The 25302-nt window shown below is 38.6% G+C and overlaps 1 protein-coding gene across 3 annotated transcripts in view; it reads left to right on the top strand.

Annotated features, from left to right (window-relative positions):
* ndst1b (N-deacetylase/N-sulfotransferase (heparan glucosaminyl) 1b) overlaps nt 1–25302 on the top strand; it is an 80801-nt gene that overhangs the window by 23416 nt on the left and 32083 nt on the right. For 2 of the 3 annotated variants that reach the window (XM_057359565.1, XM_057359566.1), the window contains exon 2: nt 4296–4405. The gene's annotated coding sequence lies outside the window, so the exon portion shown is untranslated. Of the gene's footprint in view, nt 1–4295; nt 4406–19315; nt 19337–25302 lie in introns of those variants that run through there. The other variant, XM_057359567.1, reaches the window with a different exon arrangement.

Genomic DNA, 25302 nt, shown 5'->3' with positions numbered 1-25302 from the left:
ATAAAGAGCGAAGCAACTTCTGTTTTGGCTTGAGGCTCAGGAAGAGATGACAGGACCGAGGCATAAATTGTGATACATTTTCTTTAAATGTGCAGCCATTATACACGGTTACGTCCACCTTTCCATGCTCTAATCTCAGTTCTATCCTAACTCTGTTATGACAGCAAATCTCCGATCTGAAAGAAATAGTTTTGGAATTGTGAGGCGGTTTCTGGAGTAACAGGAAGTGACCCGTTGAATGTTCTTTCTGCAGGGCAATGTTCAGCATAGTCAAAGGTTTGTGGGGAGGAATTTGATACTTTTAGATGTATGAGAAAGCTTAGTTTCAACGTATATTAGGGTCACCCAAATATGAAAATACTAAATGACTCGCCCTCGTGCCCATCAAGATGTATATGATTTCTTTTACAGATAAGCAAAAAGAATGTTATCGACGTGTCGATCTGTATGTAAGTATTGTAACAGTTATTTTGGTTAAATATTCCTTGAAATATATGTCTGCTTCTCCAACTTTTAAGACGGTGAATTTTTTTATAAAGAAAACAAACTATATTTTGCCATCCAATTCCAAAACCCTTCTTGATGTCAAAATTCATTGTGTATATCTTCCATTAAATCCATTCATAAATATGTCTGTTTGGCAAAGAATTGATATTAATAATATCAGATGCAGCTCTGAGACTTCCGTGCTGTGTGAATGAAACACTGCATCGGAATGACCTATTTTTTTTAAAGTGAAAATGTTATTCCCTGAAGATATTGTAATATAAGGCTTATTCGGCCTTTTTTCTTGGCTGTTAAATTGCTCCCACATGTGATTATTAACACAGTGCATCCTTTCATGGCATAGCCTGTATGTTGCTGCAGATGTGCCCTCCGCACCGGCTGTCGCGCTCCTCATGAGACTTAACTCTACTGTTTATTTCCTCCATATGGTTTTCCAATAAGCAGCCTTATTAATTACTTTGCGATTCTTTCTTTGTTTTTCATCCCAGAATCATTCGAGAATAATTGCATTTTGTTTTAACCTATTCCTTGCGTTGGCCACCATAAGGCTTCACGTTGATACTCGTGCTGCCTGTGAGGTACTAGTAATCTCACTTAAGAACTCATGTGTTTGCATTTGTTCACAGAAGCCGAGCCTGCAGCAGTTGTGCGAGCAGGTGAGGAACGGCCTCAGCTGTTCAGACAGACACCAATGAAGTGTGAAGTTGTTATTTTGGGCTCCCTTCCTCCCGCTCACCTAGACTATGTTTTGCTGCTTTTTAAGTGGCTCTCTCGACCAACAGCAGATATTAGGGTCTCGATCCCGAACAGCTGCAGTAACCGTTCTTTCGGCCCATGATCTCGTCTGTCACTCGGCAGGAACGGCGTTGATTTCATGCGCCTCTGATTCTGATCCTCCACTTGAGATGGCTACGCGAGGCTCTTGATTAGAGAGCGTTCATTAGACCGGAGCGCGATTGTCTCCGCTCGAGCGATCCCGGCATTCTGTTGGCTAACTCACACCCCACTTTGGTTGAACACAAGAGGGCCATTGTGATGTTAACTCCCCTGGCCCGCTTTGCCGTGGGGTGTGAGGAGGCCGTGTGGGTTCTCCGTGCCTTTCCGCCAGAATGACAGACTGGGAGATATGACTTTCTTTGGAGGAACTGGTTGGCTGGACCAAAGCTGTCGTGGTGTCATTGCCAATCTCTCGGTGGCTCCAATCCAGCCGCTCGTATTCAGCACTTTTTTCCTTCCCGCTGCTGTAATGCGGCCTTGCTAAGATAATGTATCTTTTTCAAGATAAAATGCACATCTCAGCACTGATATTGATGTCGAGTCTCCATTTGCAGGAGCTGCTTGTTCTTTTTTTCTTCCGTCAAGGGCTACAATGCGTACTGTAGCTCATGCATGAAAGCTCAATTTAAAGAGTTTGCGAGTCCTCCGGCGGCTCCGGTAGGAACTGGATAGATTGACCTGTGCTTGCCGGAGCCGTGGAGCATCAAAGCAGGGCAAATTCTGCTTGCTTTATTCATATATTATGTTCTGCGGGGTGCTCACTTAGAAACTGGATTTAGATACTTGGAATTATTTTTTTGATGTGCACTGTAAGGCTCGATTCACATTTCGCATCTAAACCCGTGCGGAAAACGCGAGCTGCACGGTGTTCTCCATTTTTTCCAAAGCGCCTGGACTTTTGAGCTCTCCTGGCGTCTGTCGTCGCTAAGCAACCATGGGCCACGATAGTAGCTGTTGAGACGAGGAGGTATAAACAATGGATATATGGATTCTTAGGGCTGCAACTAACGATTATTTTAATTGTCGACTAATCTAACGATTATTATTTTCGATTAGTCTACTAATCTAACGATTATTATTTTTTATTAATCTAATAAAGTTTTTTTGGATTAATCCTTTGGCGCAAACTTTGGAAATAAACAATAAGTTCTAGTATTTTCTTACATTATAAAGCAAATCATACTTTTTACTCCACTACATTTTATAAATAAATATTGTTGTTTTAACAGCACTAGATTCTATGCACTGAAAATACCTAGCAATAACTCTGCTACTAGATTTAGTTATGCTGTGATCATCTGTGTCTCCATTTTCATTGATCTTGTCTATATTGGCTGGTTGGTTCTTGTCACATGACCTGCGGTGCGCTTGCGCCTTTCTGAAGAATTGAGATTTTTTTCATCTCGATGCGGCGCCGACGCTCCTGAAAAAAAGAGCACGTCGCACTGCATGCACATCGCCCCCTATTGCGCGGAAAAGACGCGAAATGTGAATCGGGCCTAACACCAGCCGGCCAGTGAACAGTGAATTTTTTTTATTGCCGGATTATTTGTAATATAATGATATATTAATGATAATTTGGTCTACTAGTCCATTTTAAAAATGATTTCACATCCCTTATAGCATCATCATTGTCATTTAAAGGGACAGTTCAAAATCCTGTCATTTACTCACCTTCAAGTTGTTCCAAAACTGTATAAATCTCTTTGTTCTGATGAACACAGACAGATATTTGAAAGAGTGCTTGTAACCAAATAGTTACTGACCACAATTGACTAACATAGTAGGAAAAATGACTAGGGATGCACCGATACCAAGCTCATGTACTCATACTCGTAATGAAAGACCGATACCTCATGTGACATACATAGAGCCCTATGATTTCCCCAATGCGGAAACACGGATGGAATCGAGGAATCCAGGCATAAAAACAGAATTTGCTGTATAACACGGAATGGTACAGAATCTGGCAAATGTATTTTTTTCTCACAAGAAATTAGCGCTGAACAACTTACGGCTGACGTTAAACGTAACGGCTAACGAAATATTCAGATACTGTTTAAATATGTAATCTGCTTGTTTTGCATGTCTGTGTGTGAAAGAGTGGCGCGGTTGCGTGTACTGAACACGTGATGATTGTGGAGCTTTCAGTGCCAGCGTTTCAATGTACGAGGACACAAACACATAAACAAACACCATTTGCGCCAATCCGTCAAAATAAAAGTCCGGTTAACTTGAACAAGTTAGAACACACTCACATTTAACCAAACCACCCCCCTTGAATTTTTTTATAATTTGACCACAGAATATATTGTTTACTTTAGTAAACTGAAGTAAATGTGCTAGTAAAATTGTGCTATTTATTAAAAAATAGAATTTAATTAAAAAATAGTACTGAAATTTAAGTAGACCTAAAAAAAAAAAGAAAATGTATCAGTAAGATACTGTTTTATTAACAAATTTGTACATTATACAGGCATCATAGGTATCGGTATCAGCGAGTACCAGAAAAAATATGTCGTTACTCTTTAAAAAATGGTATTGGTACATCCCTAAAAATTACGATGGTAGTCGAAAGTGCCACAGAACTGTTTGCTTGACTACATTCTTCAACATATCATCATTTGTGTTCAACAGAACAAAGCAATTTATATAGAAATGTTTCCTACTATGGTAGTCAGTGGTGGCCAAGAACTGTTTGGTTACAAGCATTCTTCCAAATATCTTTCTCTGTGTTCATCAGAACAATTATATTTATGCAGATTTGGAACAACTTGAGGGTGAGTGAATAAAGACAGAATGTTTTATTTTTGGGTGAACTGTCCCTTTAAGCCCACATTTCAGCATATTCAGCACATATTTCCCTGTTTCGCTTATGAAAGATACTTTACATTTTTTGTAATTGAATTAAGGCCAGTTTATCAGCAGAAAAGTATCATTCTGCCCACCAGCATGTCTCTGAGGTTCCTCTTATTGCTTTGTTAATCGATGCTCCCTGATTCGTTTTGCAGGAACGCCGGCAGCATCTCCAAAGACTCACCTGCGGATCAGCAGCTCAGACGATTCGAGCCACTTTTGATGAGATTCTGGGAGGACCGTCGGCTCACACTGTCAGTCGAAGGTAGGAAGAAGCCGGTCAAGGTTTATTGCTTCACCAGGTGGAACATTGCACGCTCATTAAGTTGTTGTGTGGCCCTGCTGTTTTTTTGTAATGCGCTCGCTTTATGTCTGTCAGAAGACAGGACACCGAGTTAACAGAATTTAGAAAGCCCCTTAATCAGGAGTGACTTCACTGGCTTTACTGAGTGCAAATGTGAAAACTTGTTTTATGCCTTTACCCATTTTGGGAGCACCCAGTGTCTTTTAAATGTATGAACCATGGCACTTATGACTGGTTCATTTGCCAGCTGATAAGTGAACACTTAACAGCTCCAGTCTGCACCTCGAGAGGATCGATAAATTACAACATTCAGACTCCAATGAGTATTGTGAGGTTTTTTATGGATGCGGCATAGAAGATCTATTGTTAGAAGTTGACACTGTGATATTAACAAACATTATACAATTAATCTGATTTTTTTTTTTTCACAATGTTTTAACACTTTGTTATACTTTAATATACTTTTGAATGGCATGATTGTTTGATTAGTTTAATTTCACAATCGCATATGTAAGCGATAATTTACATTCAGCCACTTGTTATCAATGAATAAAACTAGACAGTGTGGTCAAAACCCGACATGAAACAAATGCAGACCTTACGTCAGTGGTTCTCAAACGTTTTCGTTGTAAGGCCCCCTTTGTGTAGGGTGCATCGCTTTGTGGCCCCTCAAATAAAGAATGATCAACCACAGAATTTTAATTAAACCAAAAACATATTCTATTAGGGCTGGGTGGTATGACGGAATAAAATGTCAACCGTAAGAGATTTTTCTATTCCGTGTATTCCGCGGAATGTAAATAAGTAGGCGTGGTTAACTCGGCACTCTGCAAGTTGGCCGTTATGATGAGAAAAAAACATGTGGATTAATCTACCCGTAACAAATTAACAAATCAAATATTCTTTTGACCTTCTTTCAGTCTGTAGTTTCGTGATCCGCTCACGTCTGATCACTCACCCGCAGTGCTCGTGCAGGGATCTGCGCGTGCATATGAAAAAAGCTCATTCTCACGTATTTCAGAAGTCAGGTTGCTTTGTAAAGCTGTTAATAGTTAAGGTTCGCTTCCAGCATCATGTCTCAGTCTCCGTCCATTCCCCTCTCTCGCTCTTCCCAATGATCGCTTGTTCTACCTCTGTTGTTGTTTTAGTAAAACAGTGGCAAATGGCCAGAACTGTAATAACATTTCCTCATTTCGTCTCAGCTGTGTTAACACCTGAGTAGGTCTGTGAGAGCAGATCGGTAGAGGCCTTTGTCATAGTCAGAAAGAAGTACGGTCATCAGGGTTTTAAGCAGAATGTATGACAGACCCTTGAGTCACGCTATTGGCAGCTGCCTGCATTTCCGATCAGCCGAAGACAGAAGCCGATACTTCTGGTTTCATCTGCAACAGCATCACTGTATCACTTGTGATCCTCATCCAGCTTCTGGGAATGCATGGAAAATAAACCTGAAAATCTGTAGAACGCATTCAGATTCCAACGTTATTTTGTTTTGCTTTCAACTGTGTTGGTGATTCGGGTTCAAATTCCTCATATGATCACTGTAAAACATTTTCTAATGTTTGTTTTGTAGTAACATTCCTACACATACACGGGCGTATAATTAAGCTGAGATAATGGGGTGCGTGCTCACGGGCATCATTGATCTTGGCATCGACCTCTCTTTTGTTTTTCACCTTATGGAGGAAAATCAAGGTTGGGATGAATGATAAACTTTCATAAATAATTAAAAGTCACGGGCAGAATTCAATTATTAATAGGTGAAAAGGGCATTTCTCAGAAGTGGTTTGGTGCGTAGAGATGAGGTCTTATCAAGCTGTATTTCCTCTTGACCAGGAAAAACGCTACATTAACTCTAATGTTGTGTTATGATGTTTTTTTTTTCTCAAAATTTTAATTGTATTACCTTTATTCGGGGCTGTGTCCACCAAGGCGTTTCTGCTGACATACGGCGTGTTTTTTCAATTGTTTCCAACGGAAACGGCACGTTTTTTTGAAAACGCCAGCAGCTGGTGTTCTTTTCTGCAGGCTCAGCGCCGGCGCTCAGCGTTTTTTTTCAAGCTCCGAGTGTCATAGTAACCAATAGGGATGTAACGATTCACTCATCTCACGATGCGATACGATGCACGATACTTCTCACGATACGATTTGTCACGAATAACGATTACTTTTTTACCAAAATGAGTTGACAAATTAGAAATGAACAAGTGCCCAGTGCCCTTTTATTATTTCTCAAAAAAAATGCACATTTCTTTGTAAAATAAAAAATGTCTTTTATGTCAAATAACAAAAAAAAATTAAAAAAATTCAAATTCCAAAATTAAATAAAAAATGAATAATACATTACAAATTAAAAGAAGTCTCTTCTCTTTAACAAAGACTGTGCTTTTCTTAACACAAATAAAAATTGTCTCTTTAATATAAACAAATACTGTGCTTTTNTAGGTGAAAAGGGCATTTCTCAGAAGTGGTTTGGTGCGTAGAGATGAGGTCTTATCAAGCTGTATTTCCTCTTGACCAGGAAAAACGCTACATTAACTCTAATGTTGTGTTATGATGTTTTTTTTTTCTCAAAATTTTAATTGTATTACCTTTATTCGGGGCTGTGTCCACCAAGGCGTTTCTGCTGACATACGGCGTGTTTTTTCAATTGTTTCCAACGGAAACGGCACGTTTTTTTGAAAACGCCAGCAGCTGGTGTTCTTTTCTGCAGGCTCAGCGCCGGCGCTCAGCGTTTTTTTTCAAGCTCCGAGTGTCATAGTAACCAATAGGGATGTAACGATTCACTCATCTCACGATGCGATACGATGCACGATACTTCTCACGATACGATTTGTCACGAATAACGATTACTTTTTTACCAAAATGAGTTGACAAATTAGAAATGAACAAGTGCCCAGTGCCCTTTTATTATTTCTCAAAAAAAATGCACATTTCTTTGTAAAATAAAAAATGTCTTTTATGTCAAATAACAAAAAAAAATTAAAAAAATTCAAATTCCAAAATTAAATAAAAAATGAATAATACATTACAAATTAAAAGAAGTCTCTTCTCTTTAACAAAGACTGTGCTTTTCTTAACACAAATAAAAATTGTCTCTTTAATATAAACAAATACTGTGCTTTTCAAACAAATACTTGGATTTTTTACGTTTTTATCAGCATACCCACGTTTTCTGGCATAAACTGAGATCTCTGTAAAGCAAGTTTGCAGTAAACACAGCGACCCCTGCTGTTCAAAACATGTATCGTGATTGGTTTAACATTTCAACCGACTTGAATCGTCACATATTTAAATCGATTTTCAACCGGCTCACGGTGAATCGTTACATCCCCTAGTAACCAACACGCCTCCACTTGAAAAAAAATGCAGTTCAAGCGCACGCAACCGGCGTTTTCAGCTGCGTAAAAGTGCCTCGGTGGATCTGGAGCCGCCTTGTTTAAAATCTGAGTGACAGTAGAAGAAAAAAAAGATTTTTATTTAAATGATGCTAGTTAAGGTATAGTCACTATGAAATCAAAAATTCAAAATGAAATCAGTTCTTGTTGTTTTAATGTAATATTGCAGTGCTTATTATAAAATATTTATCTGTGTGTGTAAATAACTATTTATATTGCACTTTTTCTTATCTGTATGGGGTTACTTCATTTATGATTGACATTTGCTAAACTTTTAGATCAGACCTTGCTTGGCCATCTTAAGAGAAGATTCAATATGACCATACGTATTTTATTGTGAGTCAGATGGCCTGATATAAAATACATATTGAATTTAGAACCACTTTTGAAAGCTGCCCAAATCTGGTGTAATGTGTTTTATGCTGTCTACATGAAGTAAGATCTGATCTGCGCTAGATTCCGACTAATGGCTTGATTTTTACGTGATGTGAGATGACTCCGAAGTGGATGGACTGGCAAAGTCCTCGAGTGCTTTGTGCTACATTGGCCTAATGAAAGCTCATCATACTTTATCTGAAAGATCTATGACTAAACATAATGCTCGACTCTCAGCTGGAACTTGAACTTCTCTTGCCACCGAGTTGACTTTGTCTTGTTGATGGAGTATGCTATTACACACCTGCGTGAGAAAAGATGTTCAGAAAATGTGTTCAGACTGTGGTAAATTGCAAAACGTAATTGTGCACCTCAAAGTATTATCTTAACCAACAGATGGATTCCACGTGTCAATGGTTGTGGTTTCAACAGTAATGATTTTAGTAGATAAGCATCTCAACAACCCAAGGAGTTTTTGTCAATCTATGGCTCATGTAAATGTCTCCCGAGATAATTCGCTCTAGACAATGGCAATGCCAAGAGCACTAGACTTGTGCCATTCTTGTCTTTTGTTAGAATGCTTTTAAATGTAAATGCAAACCTACAACTGTTGTGGAGGGGCCTAGATCATGCCTATGAATACTAATTGGAGTCTTTTGAGCAAATTTACTGTGGCTACACGGTACCAGCTTACCCTCTTGATCATCCTTTTTTTGTCTCACTCTCTCGCTCCTTCACTCTCTCTCCACTTTACTTTGTCTCTCTTTTTCTTATTATCTTTAGTGATCATCTCCGCAGTGGTCAAGGTGACGGTTTGTGTGCCTGTTTTCAGACAGATTCTGTGTAGGGCCTCACAATATGGTCAAATAATATAGCTATTGTTTTGTTAAATGTTGCGTTGCTGTAATATTTCTATTATTTAAGTAGCATCTCATGTTGTTGCACTTTTGATTAAGGATAAAAATGCACTGTACCACGTTTAGACACCATTTAGTAGCATATATCGGTGGTTCTCAAACTTCTTCATTATAAGGCCCCTTTGTGTAGGGTGTGCATCGCTTTGTGCCCCCCCCAAATAAAGACTTGTAATCTTAAACTTATAATAAAAACATATTCAACTTATTTTTCTGATGTTTGATAACATAAAATTTATGATAAATTTATATATTTCATAAAATATCACAAAATCTGTGGCCCCCCTGGATCCATCTTCGGGCCCCCCAGGGGACAACGGCCCCCAGTTTGAGAACCACTGGCATATACATATTTAACTTTAAATCAGTTTCTTTCGGTGTTTAATAATTATACTTGGCCGTAATCACGATATTGTGCAGTGTACTTCTGCATAGGTTTGACTGACACCGCCTTGGCTCAGTTTATAGCCTCTGTTAGTTTGTTCAGGGAAATGAAGGTGTGATGTCAAACAGCTGACAGCTGCATATTGGCGGAGCCCTCAGATGGCTTTCCAAACTCGACAGAGATTTTTACTGACAAAGTAATGTCTACACATGGCCCGGGTGGTCATGGGTCCTGCACAGTTGAGGTTCGAAAACTTGATAAGATCACTGGCATTTGGCTTCACTAAGCAGAAAGCAGAGATTTTGTACTATGCTCCTGTTGTGCTGCATTTGTGTGTGGCATTAATCTTACGCTGTAGCTAAAGACCGTATACCTAGCTACAGAAATGCGTGCTCAATCCAGTTGCTGTTTATCTGTTCTGTCATTCAGTTAATGTCGATGCTTACGTGCAAGCCATACTGCGTTATGAATGTGAGGAGAGTAAAGGCCTGTTCACATTAAGAATGATGGCTATAAATATAAAGTTATAAAAATAATTTAAAAGAATAGCATCCAGTTCATGCCACAGCTATAACATAACAATATACTGTAGAGGAGCGATGTTGATGTGATCTCTTTCAGAGCGTTTTTATCCTCTGAACAACTGTTGGTGTTGATGCTAATACAGTAATCGTAACGCTTGATTCACACAGGGTGTGGACTTTGAAGGGGTGATGTCATGCGTTGCCAAACTAAATTGTGGGTCCGTCGCTGTTGCATCACTGCCGTTGTTAGTGGCAGAAGTTGAATATTTTTTAACCTTCCTTCACAAACGCAGGCGTTAGCCAGTCAGATCCCTGTATGCAAATATCGTAGTGCAGGCATTAGCCAATTGCTTTGACGCAACACCAGAGAACAGAGGAGCATAAAAATTATTCACTATATTAACTACATCAACAATCGCTAGCACAACCAAACCAGCAACGTTATCACAACTAGCTGGCAAAACGAAAGCCGCCTTTTTGATGTTGTGTTGCAGTCGAATGTGATCAGACAAGCCCTCTGTCAAGCTTTGACGCCGAACCGAGCGTAATAGTTATCTTCGTATATATACATATATGTCGCAAATGCTACGGAAAAATCGGTCTGTGCTATGAATAAATTTAATAGTGTAGCATGCGTGCGATACAGTTTGCCAGGTGCATTAGACAGAGCCCCTGCTTGTGTGAAGTGCGTTTGTCGTTGTGCTTAGTAGTGTGCCATTAGTTAACCTCACACACGAACATTTATTTTCATTTTGCGATTAAAACTTGTTTTCCAGCTGCATAGAGTCCATTGATCTAGAGCCCTATGATCTGTGCGATGTGGGAAAACATGGAAGGAATCACGAAAGCAAAATTCTACTATTTAAATATGTCCTCTGCTTGTTCTGCGTGTCTATGAGTGAATGAGTTGGGCACTTTAACATGTTACAAGCGTGACGCTCATGGATTTGTGACATGAACACATGAACTTCATCCACAGAGTTGTTCTAAGTTTATTTTAAGAGCATTTCTCTATTTGTGTGAAGCCACTGTCAAACAAGCTGAAGCTCAAGCGTCTTCGCGACCACCCGCCAAAATAAAGGTCTGCTTAATTTGAACCAGATGATAAAATAATTAACTTGTAGTAAATGTATAAACTGTAGTAAACACTATAGTAAACTTTAATATAAACTACAGTAATGTTCAAATATACTTTAGTGCACAAGAATTTTACTGCAGTCTACTATAGTAAATACTATAGTGTAGGGCTGTGCCGATAAACGATATCATATCGAATCGCAATAGAATTTATGTCGATAACGATGATAAGCTATTGGCATTTTGACTCGATATGGATTAATCTTACAGTCTAACAGAACGCAGAAATAAACACAACAACAGTCAGTCAGCGTGCAGCTTTTATCATGCGCGTCAAAGTACAAAGTCCATTTCATACTGCACTTGGCAAAGAAAACTCAACATGAGGAGGAAAACATTACTGGAAGCGGAAACAAAGGTGAAACTAACCTAGAGTTGTCATCACGCGGTTTATCAAGTGTCTTATTTTTTTCCGCAATCGCCGGTTAAACAAAACAAACTTGAGGCGCAATTGCGAGTTACTTCGAAACTCAAGCACAAACGTTTATATATCCATAGTTAACATATCTGCTAACATGAGCTGGTGCATATTAAACAAACCAGCGCTGCCCTGTACAAATCAGAGATGTAATGAAGTGAGTTTGTGTGCACATTAAAATATTGAACCTTGTATGTAAGATGCTTACATGATTAAAGAAATGTACTACAGTTTATGTGAGATGTCTTTTTGAAAGATTAAGGTTCACTGAATGCATTGAATAAAACCCACTACTCGAGCAAGACATTATTGCAGCATTATGTATGTGCGCAGGTGCTGAGCCAATAGCGTTCGAACGTACGCACTAAAGGAGCCCTTTCATTGGTTGAATGTACTGAATGAACACTCCCTTTACTTAACGAGTCAATTGAGTCAAAATGAGACTGAATGAACTGGTACATGTTGTTTATGGCCTAATATCCTCTGTGTTGCAACAGTGCATTAATTTAATTTTAACTGGTTAAAGGTTAACGTTTGTTAATAAACTGTATTTAAAATAAATTCTTTTAAATACAGTTTTTTAATTAAATATATATCGAAATAAATATCGTTATCGATCAATATAGAAAAAAATATCGAGTTAACTTTTTTGCCATATCGCCCAGCCCTACTATAGTGTACAGTATTTTTATGGACAAATGTATTTAGAGCATTGAAAATACAAAAAAGGAAAAAATGAATTTGGTTAAAACTAAAAATTATATGGCTCTAATTTATCCATTTGTATAACGTTAATGTCCTTTTTACCTGTTACCTATCTATTTATGGGATGACCTGTACTTTTAAAAGATGATAACAGACGTATACTTGTGCTACAACTGTTTGGCATACAAAACTTCAAAACTCTGTGCAAAAAAAGTTAACTTTCAAAGTTATCGTTCTTGTTCTCATTGACCCTTGAGGTGAAAGTATGCCCCTTTTTTTTGCGTATGTGAAATATTGACACATACGCATCGTGACAAATTGCAATACCTCTCGTGGCCTCCAGGGGTCCATTAAGAACTGTTAAACAAGTCATTTTGCGGATAAACTAATTACTGCGCGTAATTAGTTTAATAGTGGTTTGCGTACAGTACACACCTACTGTTCTAATTATGAAATTGATTACGAAAGCGCACTGTACGCTGACCCCCACGTACGCATAAAAATTGAAACATACTTTGGCCATTAAAATTGAACTGGTTATTTTTTGCGGATTTGCCTTATCTAAGAATGTAAATGACAAGTTTGAAGGGCCAACTTTTTGCGTACAACTATAGTTTACATTTAGCATTCTGTACATCCCACTTTATTTGACAGCGGCCTTCCAGCAGGTGTTTATGTGTGTGTGTGCAATTGTACATATGCCCTGTTCGTTCTTGTTCCCTGCACACCCCTCTGTGTGTCTCGAGCCGCTGCCCTCTAACTGATGATTGATCGGTCCGTCTGGAGACCAACACCCATCTCTCACTTCACAGCACCTTGGGAGACTGGAAGAAGGTTGCCGGCCAGAACCACGCTGCCTCCTTTGACCCGTAGAGATGACATGGATGGAGTACGGCAACACGAGTGGTGCTTTGACCCACTTTAGGAAACAGAGAAGTGTTTTAACTTAGCTCATGTCCTTTCTAGGCAGCTTAAATGGAACAAGCACCTGGTATCGATCAGTCTCTCTCATGGGCTCCACATGCTTGCACTTTGTTTCTCTGTGCAGGCATAACGCTACTAACATTCTCAGACATACGCGCTCATTCACAATTAAACAACCCCGTTTTCCTGGCAGCTCCTCGTGTTCTCTCTGCGGTCCCTGAACAATAAGCCGTCTTGACAATCTGAGCGTGCTCTCTTCACAGTCCAGGGAAACAGCCAGCAGGCCGCATGAGCCAGCAAGCTTCAAGTGCTCCGATGTTCTCCAAGGAGGGCGGGGACCAGAAATAAACTGTGTGCTGGGATTTAGGGTAGAAATTAAGGATGGCACACGATGGTCAACTAATCGACTGGTTACTCAAGAATAATTGTTTTTTTTGTTAGTTAATATTTTTAAAAGTGTGTTCTTGTAGCTCAATCGATTATAGATCTATACATTTTTGGAGCACTATCGCTTTGAAACCCAAGCATCTCACTGTTGACCCCAAGCATCTCACTGTTAAAATGCATGCTAGGGCTGTCAAACGATTAATCGCAATTAATCGCATCGAAAATAAAAGTTTGTGTTTACATAATATATGTCTGTTTACTGTACATAATATTTTTTATTCATAAGGACAAAAACGTACACATACATGTATATATATTTAGGAAATATTTAGATGTTTATTTATATTTACCAATAGTTTAAATTATATATAGATGTTAATACATTTGAATATTTCTTAAATATCTAATTGTGTTTGTAAGTGTTTATAAATACAAAATTAATATGTGCAGTACACACACATATATGTGACCCTGCCTGTGAAAACCAGGCTAAAGTCGGAAAATCAAATTCTGAAATAACGAGCCCCAAAGTTTGATTTCAACCATTAATTTCATTATGATTGTTATATCTTTAACATGGTCTTACTCAGTCAATAATAAAGATATCAAGGTTATATTTTCACTCATTGTATTATGTATAATGATTTTATGTCAAAAACAGAAAATCAAAAATAAATGACTTGAGCTGTTTTTTTTACAGGCAGGGTCACACATTATGTAAACCCAAACTATTATTCTGGATGCAATTCATCACGATTAATCGTTTGACATCCCTGCAAGCAACACACCCAAACCAGCCTAAACAGGGAATCCATAAGACCGATTAGTTGATTTGTCATTCAGGGAACTCACCGACTAGTGCGTTTTAAAATATGCCGTTCTGCGCATCACTTGTGAAAATGTTTTCCGCTGTAATACTCAGTGAAGATGCTGCTGTTTCACTCTTTTGCTCTTTTCCTCCCCAGCTGCTGTTCAACTCAATTATCTGATTCGCTGAGTAGTCTATTCCACTCTCATAATGTGCCATACTATTAGGATGCTCTGCATGCTGTGGGGGAATGAGGCCTGCAGGTCTTGCCAGCGGGAGCCATCCTTCATCCGGGAGAGCTCAGAGCTGACCCAAAATGTATAGAATCCCCACTTTTCCATCTGATCATTTTATGTCATCGCTTGCATTGTCCCTGTAGATGTAATTGCTTCTCAAGCATTATTGTTACGGGTGTACAGACAGTCTTGAGGGTATTGAACCACAGCATATTTGTGCTTTAACCTGAACATGGCAGCTCAAAGTAATTGGTGTTTGTTTAAAGCCGCTATCCAAAACGTTTGTTTTTATGTTTGAAACCTAAAATTTCAGGTTACTTTACGCAGATATCTTTAAACTAGCGCCGTTTAACGTCATCCAGAATAAACATTTTGTGTTTACATAATATAATATATTGTTATAAACACATACATTGGTGTATTTAGGAAAATTAGCATGTAAATATTAAATAGTAAATAAAATTATAAATATTTATTTATTTTTCTTAAATGTATGTGAATGTGCTTATGAATATAAAATGAATATGCGCAGTGCACAAACGTGTATTATTATTATTATTATTATTATTATTATGAACAACAAACTTTTATTTTGCATGCGATTTATCACGATTAATCGTTGAACAGCCCTATGTCAAACGGACAGAAAATGAGCACATTTCATATCAACCAGTCACATTTCTCATCGCTTCACCTCCAGAGGTGTTCCCATCCTCCTCATTCTTCAGTGGAAATGGTCCTCAGCTGGAAACCCATCCAATATGTGTCCATCATCTCCTCCCCATGCGATGTGTGTCCATCATCTCCTTCCCATCACGTGTGGCTTGGTCAGGGACATTTAGACCATTCCCAGCCCGACTGATCTCGGGTGATGACTCTATTTAAGCGTGCTGGGCCGACGAAAGTGACTGTGATGGTTTCTCTCTGTATAGATTCCCCCTCACTGAGAGGATGTTGCCTTCACAGTAGCATGAAAGCTGGACTTGACTTAGCACCCTAACTGTGAAACCACTTATCGGATTTCAGCCTCTCAAATGTCAGTCCTGTACCCCTGGGATGTGTTGCAGTGATGGTATTTTATAAATAACATTATTGAGCACTTTATCCTTTATCAGCAGAGCGGGTTGTACTTATTCCTTTATATTATGTGATGACGTGAGGTTGACCGGTTTATCAAATGTCTTTTTTTTGGTTAAAGACATACTTACCATAAAAGGATTTTTTAATCTTTTATTCACCCTCTTGTCATTCCAATCCTGTATGATTATTTTTTCTGCGGAACAAAAAGAAAGATATTTTGAAAAATGTTAGTAGACAAACAACATTGGAGCCCATTGATTTCCATTGTATGGACACAAAACCACAGAGCCATTTCTCAAAATATCTTTATTTGTGTTTAGTTGGCAGTTCGATCCCATTTAAAGTTTACTGCTGTTTTTAAGCATCCTGTTATGAGTGTTGTCATTTTAAGTGTCAAGTTAAAAATAGTCTAACTTTTGAAAATACGTCCTGACACTTGCTTTCTTACATCTGCTCCTTATGTAAACACCAACTAAGAGATCAGGATCGAAACCTGTCTAGTTCTTTAAATTTAATGCCAATTTGTTGACCATTTGTTTGGACAACCCACAGACAAGTCTATTTTTAAAGGTCTCCTCAGATGAGCACTTTCAACAAGTTGGTATGATTTATTAGGGTCTTCATGAAATGTCTGGAACATATTTTGCTTAAAAACACTCAATGGCTGTGTAAACAAAACCCTTCTTGCCTCGTCAAAAACATTATGCTCACAGCAACCCGTTTTGGTGCATGTCTCTATAACTGATAATGAGTTACAGCGAACCCCACCCCCCTTCTGTCCGGCGTGTCAACACAACACACGTGTAGTACTGCCATGGCAATGGTTTAGCTAAATGATATTGCCTGAATTCCTCTGCGGTTAGTTTCATCTTAAACGTCTCAAATCTTTCGTCCGGAGACAAAAAAAATCAGTCAAAGCAAATAGTGCATCCTTATGCGCTTACCTAAAATTCACGGAATCCACTGCAGATCTCAGCGGAATTAAATGGATTTTAGCGCTTGTCATTGACAAGTTATAACGTTACACACACAACGTGAGAGCTAGTTTGCTGTGACAGATTTTTCAGCCTAAGCACAAATGATTTGAGACGTTTAAAACGAAACTAACCCCAGTGTTCACCCCTGTTCATTAGCAAAACAAACAGCTTGCCGCAGCTGAACATATTAACGCACATAATGTATTAACATTCATACAGCTAAACTCCAAGTGTCCATCTGCACTTATATACAGTAAGTTTAACACTGGCTTTGAATGTTCTATTTAGCCCGTGACTGACTTAGCGCCCTTCGCTATCATATGCTAACTATATATATGGTACATTTACGTCAATTCAGACTGTTGATAAATATTACTTACATCGACAGTTTAGTCTCGTTCAGTCGGACTAGATCCCTCTTGAGGAACAACTTTGAAGCTAATCCGGCTTGTACTGTCACAGGTTGAAAAAGCACTCCGGTTTGAAGTGATTCGCGCAAACAAGCAGGTTTTTACTTATGGTTTCTGATGGATTTCCACTAAAAATAAAATAAATCCACTCCTGTCTCTGCCTAGGTTTGGATTCTGTGCAGCGACTACATTGCATGTTGTCCACAAACTTTAGACATGGCGTCACGTAAACCGCTGTCGCTTGTGAAAACAACAATGGCGGAGCGCGGTGAGTGGAACGGTGTAGATTAAGGGGCGGTAACATTATAATAAAATCCACTTCGGACGTCACAATCGGAGCGAAATCTGAACGGCTCGATTTCTCACATGCTTGCAGGGAAACGCACACCAAAACAAACTTACTGTGTTCTTATTTTTCACGTTTTCTGGGTTGCTAGACGCACCGGGGACCCGATTATAGCACTTAAACACAGAAAAAGTGGGGTTTTCATCTGATGTCTCCTTTAAGACATTTTTACCCGTTTAGTTAAAGAATGAGATTTTTCTCAAACAAATCTAGGACTGCTTCTCATCGATCGGTAAGCCATATGGTTGAGCATCATCACGATTTTCTGCATATTTCCCGCAGCGCACAGTGAGCCAAATCTCACTGATGACTCAATGCGTCACTGGGATTAAAACTAGCTGGACGTGAAGTCCTACCGTTTCTGGCACCGAGCATTCACGCTTTAGCTGCTAGAACATGCGAGAAGCCAATGACAATTACGGAGCGGCTTTTGCTGAGCATAGTTAGCGTTTTAAACCCATAAACCAAGAAACTTTTAGGGGGGGAAATATTTTTTCTATTTTTGCCCTGATCCACTGGTGTTGACATTTTAGGATGCTCATCTCTGCAAGAGTCGTTCCCTGCGTCTGACAAATAGCTCTGCCAATTCAAGAAGAGATGTTTGCCAGAATTCCCCACTGAGACCTTGGACACGCACACCGATGATCAAGGCAGTGAAAATGCTGCACCTTGCCTTCAAATGGCACCCGGCGCTCCGGCGGTTGGGAAGACGAACGGCAGAATGAAGCAGGATGCTTTCAGGCTGTTTCTGTGGGTGGATGTGGATTGACGTGCATCTGTGTTCATTGTCTAGTTCATTCCAGCATGAGTCAGTGCTCGTGTTTCTGGCAGTTGATGTGTTAGTGACTGACCATAAAAGGAAGATACCACACAACACACATCTTATATTTACATGTACTGTATACTCGCATATATATGTTAAAATATTGTGTGTTGTGAATCTGCATAAACATTTTTCATGTTTACAGAGTTCTGTTCTGTTTTGTTGTCTTTTGTTTTCTCATGTCAAAAGTATGAGAGACTCGGAGCAAAGTTGCTTTGTTTGTCCCATCCAGTCTTGGCAGTTTAATAGGAAATATGTCAACATTGGAACGAACAACCACCTGGTTTTATTCTGTTATGTGGGTCATTCCTATTTATAATATTAAATGCCACCCAATTTCAATTCTAATTACAGTATTTGTCTAAAATTTATAAGGATACCTTTTAGGAACTGCTCTAAATGTAAAAGTCAAATTGTATTAATTTTAAGAATTTTTATATAATAGACTATAGTAATTTTCTCATGTCCCCAAGGCTGAATTTTGAAACTTAGCAAATATAAGTGCAAAGCCCTCATATTTTTAGCGAGTTAAATGTCAATGGATAATTATCTCAACTGATGTTTTTTTTCTAGTATTAATGTGATGTGTCCACCCCGTAACACAGTTTTTGTGACTTCCGTCTACTAACATATATTTGTTTGCCATGCATGCTTGTTAGCGTTGTAATTCTAGTGCTGTTTTGCATGTGCGTTTAGCGGCGCAAATATGCAAATTAGCACTCGTCACACACAGAGCTTGCCCTGTGGCTCGGCCTGTACCCGTGACTTTCACCACCTGGCCTACTTCTCTCTGTTTGGCATGAGAAATGGGGTGCGGAGGATGCCAGGTGCCAGAGGCACTGCCCTGCGTACTGGTCACTACACCTGTGGTGAAGCGAGAGACCTGTGGCCACCTGCTTTACCTTGATTTAACTTCAGAAATCACCATTCGGCTTCAGGGTAGGACAGCTTTCTCTATGTGGAGTATCTAAATGTAGCTTGGTCAACTCCTAGTGCAGCTTTATTTAGGTCACAAATGTATTGATCTGAAGACAAAGCTTGTCTTGTAAGTTTAACGTTTCTGTTTTTTTCATATGTTTTATATATTCATAGTCATACATGTACATACAGTATCTGCTTTCTCCTCATTCTATCATGTTTGTGTACTGTAGATTATATGATTGTCTTAATCTTATTATCTTAATTATCTTAAATTTTGCTACTCTTTGTACACTAAAAAAATCTTCCGACAGCTGGGGCAGCAGATAAATACAGTAAAATGTTTTTGTTGTAAGATAATATAACATGTTTTTATTTTTTTTTACACCAAAATTGTTTATCTCTGTAATTTGTTTATCTCTTTTTTTTACCATGTTTCAAACACATGTATTAAATCATAAAATTCCACAAACCTTATATCTTGAAAAATATTTTTTTTGCAAATTGTGGGAACACACCAAAAAAACTAGTGCTGTCAATCGATTAAAAAATGAATCGGATTAATAGCACATAACATTAATGTTTTAAAATATATTTTACGTTCTTATTTCACATTTAATCTCCAAATGAATGTAGAAACAACAGATTTCTTTTACAGCATCATTTTATGAATGCAAGCCAACATTCTGATATTAGTACTGCAGCTGATGTCTCTATTAAATTTATAATTTTTCAAATTTATTTTAACATTAATTATAGCCATTCACCAGTATAATTGAGAGCTATCATGTCTAACAGGTAGGAAATATACAGAAATTGAGTTCTCAAACACTTTACAGTCTTTAATCCTAAATTAAATACAGAAGAATTCTCATTAAAGCTACTAAACATGTTGAATTCCTCTTTTCTTTTGTTCTTTGATTAACATTAGTGACTGGAGTCACAGCAGCAGGTTTAAGAATGCGGCCCCTTTAAGAGCTGTATCTCTATGCAGATCTGACGCCTCTCCCATTTTCACAACTCTTTGCATTCATTTATGATTTTATTTAACACGTTGAAGTCTGTGCTTACGAAAATGCTGGACAAACGGGCTTTCTTGCATAATCTTGTGTAGTTTTGTTCATTCAAGCACGAAAGAGAACTTAATGCGTTGTCTGACAGATTCTGACAGAGATTCACCGACATAGCCTTTAACCTGTGATTGTATACACAAGACGGGACCAGCTAGAAGCTGTCTATATATACTGAACGCGTCAAAGCAACGGTTTCAAATCACACTTAAGTGGATTAAAAGCCTTTACATGAATAAGAGTGTGATAATATAATGTGATGCTAGACAAAGGATGACAAAACAAACGGATGCTGCGTTAATTGCGTTAAATATTTTTAACGCGCTAATCTGAAAAAAAAAAGAATGGCGTTAACATTAACAAACTTAATTTTACGGTTTTATTTACAGAATTTTCTAAAAATTGTCAAATTGCAGAAATAGGCCGAAAATGTCGGGCGTAAAAAAAGAATATAAAAATTTTGTTTTACTTAACCAAAAAAAATGTCTGCCACCCCAGCTGCCGGAATATACCATTGTTTTGCAAATGTTTTCTTTTTTTTGCAGTGAATAGTCATACCAAATAATTCAATACTATATGCCAGGAGTCTTCAACTAAAATTGCTTGAGGTCCAGTAAATGAACCCTCCTTACCTGCTGAGGTCCGGACAATTAAATACCTAAAAATATGAATAGATGTTTTTTTATATCTATACGATGGCATAACGATGTCTGACAACAATATAAGGAAGGAACATGTGCAAAATGCCCTAATCTCTAAACCTGGGGGGTTTGTTTAATATTTTCTTTTAGTTCATGTCTTTATTTTCCTTCTAAAGGTGTTTCACAAAAGCCTCCATGCACTCTTTTACTTTTTTCCCATCAGTAAAGGGCTTGTTATGTTTTCCTAAGATCCGCTGTATTCTTAGTGAACATTCATATGCTGGTTGTTGGGTGGTAAGTGAGTGAGGGATGACCCATGTAGATCGCTCATACTGGGCTTTGAGCTCATATATTTTCCGTGTCCTTACCTCGGACCGCTGCGGGTAAGTTTCTTCAAAGTGTCCACGTCTAATTTCATAATGCTGTTTAAGGTTTCCAATTTTGACAACCGCAACAGACTCCAAGCAAATGAGACAAACTGGTCTCGTGCATGTCGATGCAGGAAGAATAACTGCAAATCTCTCGACCCATTCATCTCGGAAAACATGGTTTTCGGCGTCAACTTTTCTAACTTTTGAAAAGGACATTGTTTTTCAGTCACTGACAGTTACATCTGTCTGCGCGCTGTGCAGCGAGTCTCTCTCGACTCTCTTCGCTCATCGACGTCTGAACTAGCAACAGTGCGCATATGTTAACTGTCCATGGCGCCGTAGGACCCAAACTGCTACTGAGCGGACCTTGATGTGCCTGGTATAAATTTGATTGCATTAGAAAATAATGTTAGGCGTTCATTTTTTTTATTATATCAAAAGTCTTTGAGGTCCGGACGGACGCATCTCGCAGTCCGCATTCGGACCGGAGTCAGCTAGTTAGTGACCCCTGCTATATGCCATATAATGTATAGTGGTGTATGTGATCAATAAAATTTGAAACTATATTTTACTTATACACCATTTGTGGAGCACATGGAGAGTCTTTGCAGCATCTAGATTGTTCCTCTGCTGTTGGATTATCCCCATCCAAGCAGATTATCGTTAGGATTGTATACACCGGTAAAAACTATCCATTTTGAAACACTGACACGTTTTGGCTAGCTGTGTTTTTTTCACAGACTGCAAGTGGTTAGACTTTGTTCTTCCAGCCCAGGCATGCATACAAACGTTTTTCCTGGAAAACACTATAAAGCCAATAAAACACACGTGCTTTCACAAACATACTCAATCTTTTTTCAGCAGTTAATCTCTGCGGCAGGCCGAGAGCCAAGCAACAACTTTATAATCACACTGCTGAGAATTGTAAGCATGCAGGCATCAATTAAGGTGTAACGTAGAGTTTGACCCTTCTGAGATCGATCACTGGAGCTGCCCTGCTCTTCTAATTGGTAGTCTTTGTGATGAATCTCGCGAACGGCCAATCGTATTTGTTTCTCCAAAATCCAATAGAGTAAATTCACCCTCCCGGTGTTCCTCGCTCATGTCAGCATGATGCATTGCTCCTGGCTTCTCTATTACTTCTATAGCAACATCCTCTCTCTTGCTTTCTCTCCCCCTGCCTCGCTCAACCTAAATCCCTCTTTCCAGCTCTTGAAATGAAGAGGAAATCGTCTCATTCCCTGAAGCCACGAGGCATATAGAATATGCCAGAAAGATTAAGGCTCTTGGTTTTTACCACCCTGTTGCATGGACCCTGCACAATAGCGCTGGTTCTGGTTTCTTAGCCTTGAGAAGGTTCATCCCGCAGTTGTATGTAGGCTACACATTCTTCCTTCAGCCGGTGTCATATTTGTCCTCAGCGGGACACAGTTTCTCAAATTAATAGGGGCACGGTTGCATCCGTGTATTGTTCCCTTCTGCATTTTTTCTTTTCAGAAGAAGCTAGGAGGACAAAGTGTAACCTGATAGATGACGCATTACGTCTAAGCTTGCATACACCCTTATGACTTTAGCTTATTGCTTTTTCTGTATGTGGGATATTTTACGAAAATCACTTCTCCGAGACTTCTTAACTTATTTCAATAGCTTTTGATTCTCACAAATACTTAGCTCATAATCATGTTGCTATTGAGTCCTGTTGTCCTGTAGATCCTGTATGTGTGATGCGCATGTGGGCAATTCTGTGCAAATATCAACGTCAAGATTAGAAACGTTTACCAAAAGTTTTCACAATACTGATAGGTCAGATATAAGTATTTGGTGGTTTAAATATCCCTGTGAAGTCTTTCTTAAAGTTTTTGAAGCGTAGTTATTCATAGTCAGGTAAGTGAATTGTCACATACATAACGAAATTGTCACATCCATAACGGTCCATATTCTTCTTAAATTGGCACATGAAAATTAAAATAAAATAACAGTTTTTTTTATATGAAAAGTCATCCCTTTTCTATTTGTTGGGTATTACTGCTTCTGGTTTGTACATTTTAATTCGCAGAAATCCGATGTCCTAAGTTATGTTGTCTCTCAAAAACATGCATCCTTTTTTGTCACGTACATAACACATACATTTTTCCTCTTTTAAAATAGTAAACTTGAGCTTAGACTGATATTTTTCTGGACTGGTCTGGACCAGGGGGTTTAGTAAAACATCAACAAATTATTCAATATATCAGTAATAAAGAATTAATATTTCAAATTTTGACTCAAAATGTCACATCCATAACTCTTGAATTGCCCATGTGGTTAAATGTCTCATTGTCTTTAAAGGTGCATTCATTAATCTTTTCCACGTAAAAAAAATTCAATGCACATACATAACACTTTTGACAGATTAAGGCCACAACCACACGAAGCCAGAGCTTTCCCTATCCGGTCTTTTTTCCCTTGTCACGGCGTCATTTTAAGAAATATCAGCGTACACTCGAAACCGCTAAACCGACTCAAAACGGCTAAACCGACTCAAAACGATGTAGAAGACATGCCGATTTAGTATGTGGAGCTGTAATTCTGCCACCGAGATACACTAAAAACGCAGAAGATTTGGAGCATGCGCATAAACTTTGCGTGCTGGGGTGATGACAACATCCTTTCAGAAAATATACGGATCAGCTTTACACACGAAAACGCAAGGGTGGGCTCCTCTGGGACCCCCGGTTTTCAAAAATAACGCCGGATCCGTGTGGACGAAAAGGCGATACGATACAATATTTTTACGTATACAGCTAAATGCGTCTCCGTGTGGATGGCCTCATTGAGTGAAATGATGCATGTTCATGAGATGAAGACCAAAGTCAGTGACCTATGAAGGTTCGCTTCATTATGGGTGTTTTTCTTATAACGCTAAATATCATGTGTGAATAAAATTGAGGATGCGCAATAATGTGACACCACAGTATCAGTATCGGTCAATATTTGCATTTTTGTATTTTGCATATGAGAAAAAGAAGACGGTGGCCTTCTCCAAAAAGGTTTTTCCCTTTACTGGAAACCTCAAGAGTCTTTTGTCCTGCCTCAGCACAACCGGATCCGGGATAATAAGAGCAGTGTACAAACTGTCACGGGCACTCTGTTGTTATTTGTCTCTCAAGAGGAGCTTTACGTAGACATCTCATTGTGTTTCAGACACCGGACAGAACAGCACACCCTCGCTGATGGCAATCCGGTTAGACTCAATGATATTATAACCAATCTAATCACAACTAATAGGACTCACAGCTTTGACACAGTTCTCTTTTAAACAATGGGTTAAAAAAAGACATGTAAGCGCTTTGCACAGCTGTTCTGGATCAATCGAGCTTGAGCTGTTGGAGATTAGACAGACTGTAATATTCTCTTTTATGGCGTTGTAGCATTGTGTCTACATTGAGTTTGATGGACAGGATAGAATATGACACTGGCCCCAGGACAGCATTAGAATCTCACCGTTGAATCGGCAGACGATTTTTTTAGACTGTGCTCATTTCAAGACTAACATAAGAGATTGCAAGAGATTTGTTGCAAATACTTATAGAACATAAGATAACTTAATTGAATCCGCTGTTAACAAAAAACTGCATTCGCATTTAACTTCTCTCATGTGACCTGTTTCTGAGGGACGCAGAATATAATTTAGGCCATTCCATATCTAATCCTCTTGATGTGCTTAGACAGGCCAGTTTTGCACATGTAAACACTAAATTATTCAAATGTCAATTAATATAATCGTTTTTTCTGCCATGTAGCTTCAGTTAATCAACAGAAACAGATTGAAGGTTTTGAAAACTATTTTTCAGAATAAAATGCATTGAAGAATAATGCTTGATGAGATCGCAGCCATCTATAAAATAAATAAATCTATGAAAAAATATGTTTTTAATATTATTTTGCAACACAATCTGATGGGAATTCGTAACTATTTTACAAGGTGGCTTTATTCGTATAAATTCGTATTGCTTTTTCTAATAATCTTAC

The sequence above is a fragment of the Triplophysa rosa genome, linkage group LG19 (genome assembly GCF_024868665.1).
Source record: "Triplophysa rosa linkage group LG19, Trosa_1v2, whole genome shotgun sequence".
In the NCBI taxonomy this organism is placed as follows: Eukaryota; Metazoa; Chordata; class Actinopteri; order Cypriniformes; family Nemacheilidae; genus Triplophysa; species Triplophysa rosa.
Note: the sequence above shows the minus strand (reverse complement) of the source record. Positions and strands in the feature narration are given on the sequence as shown.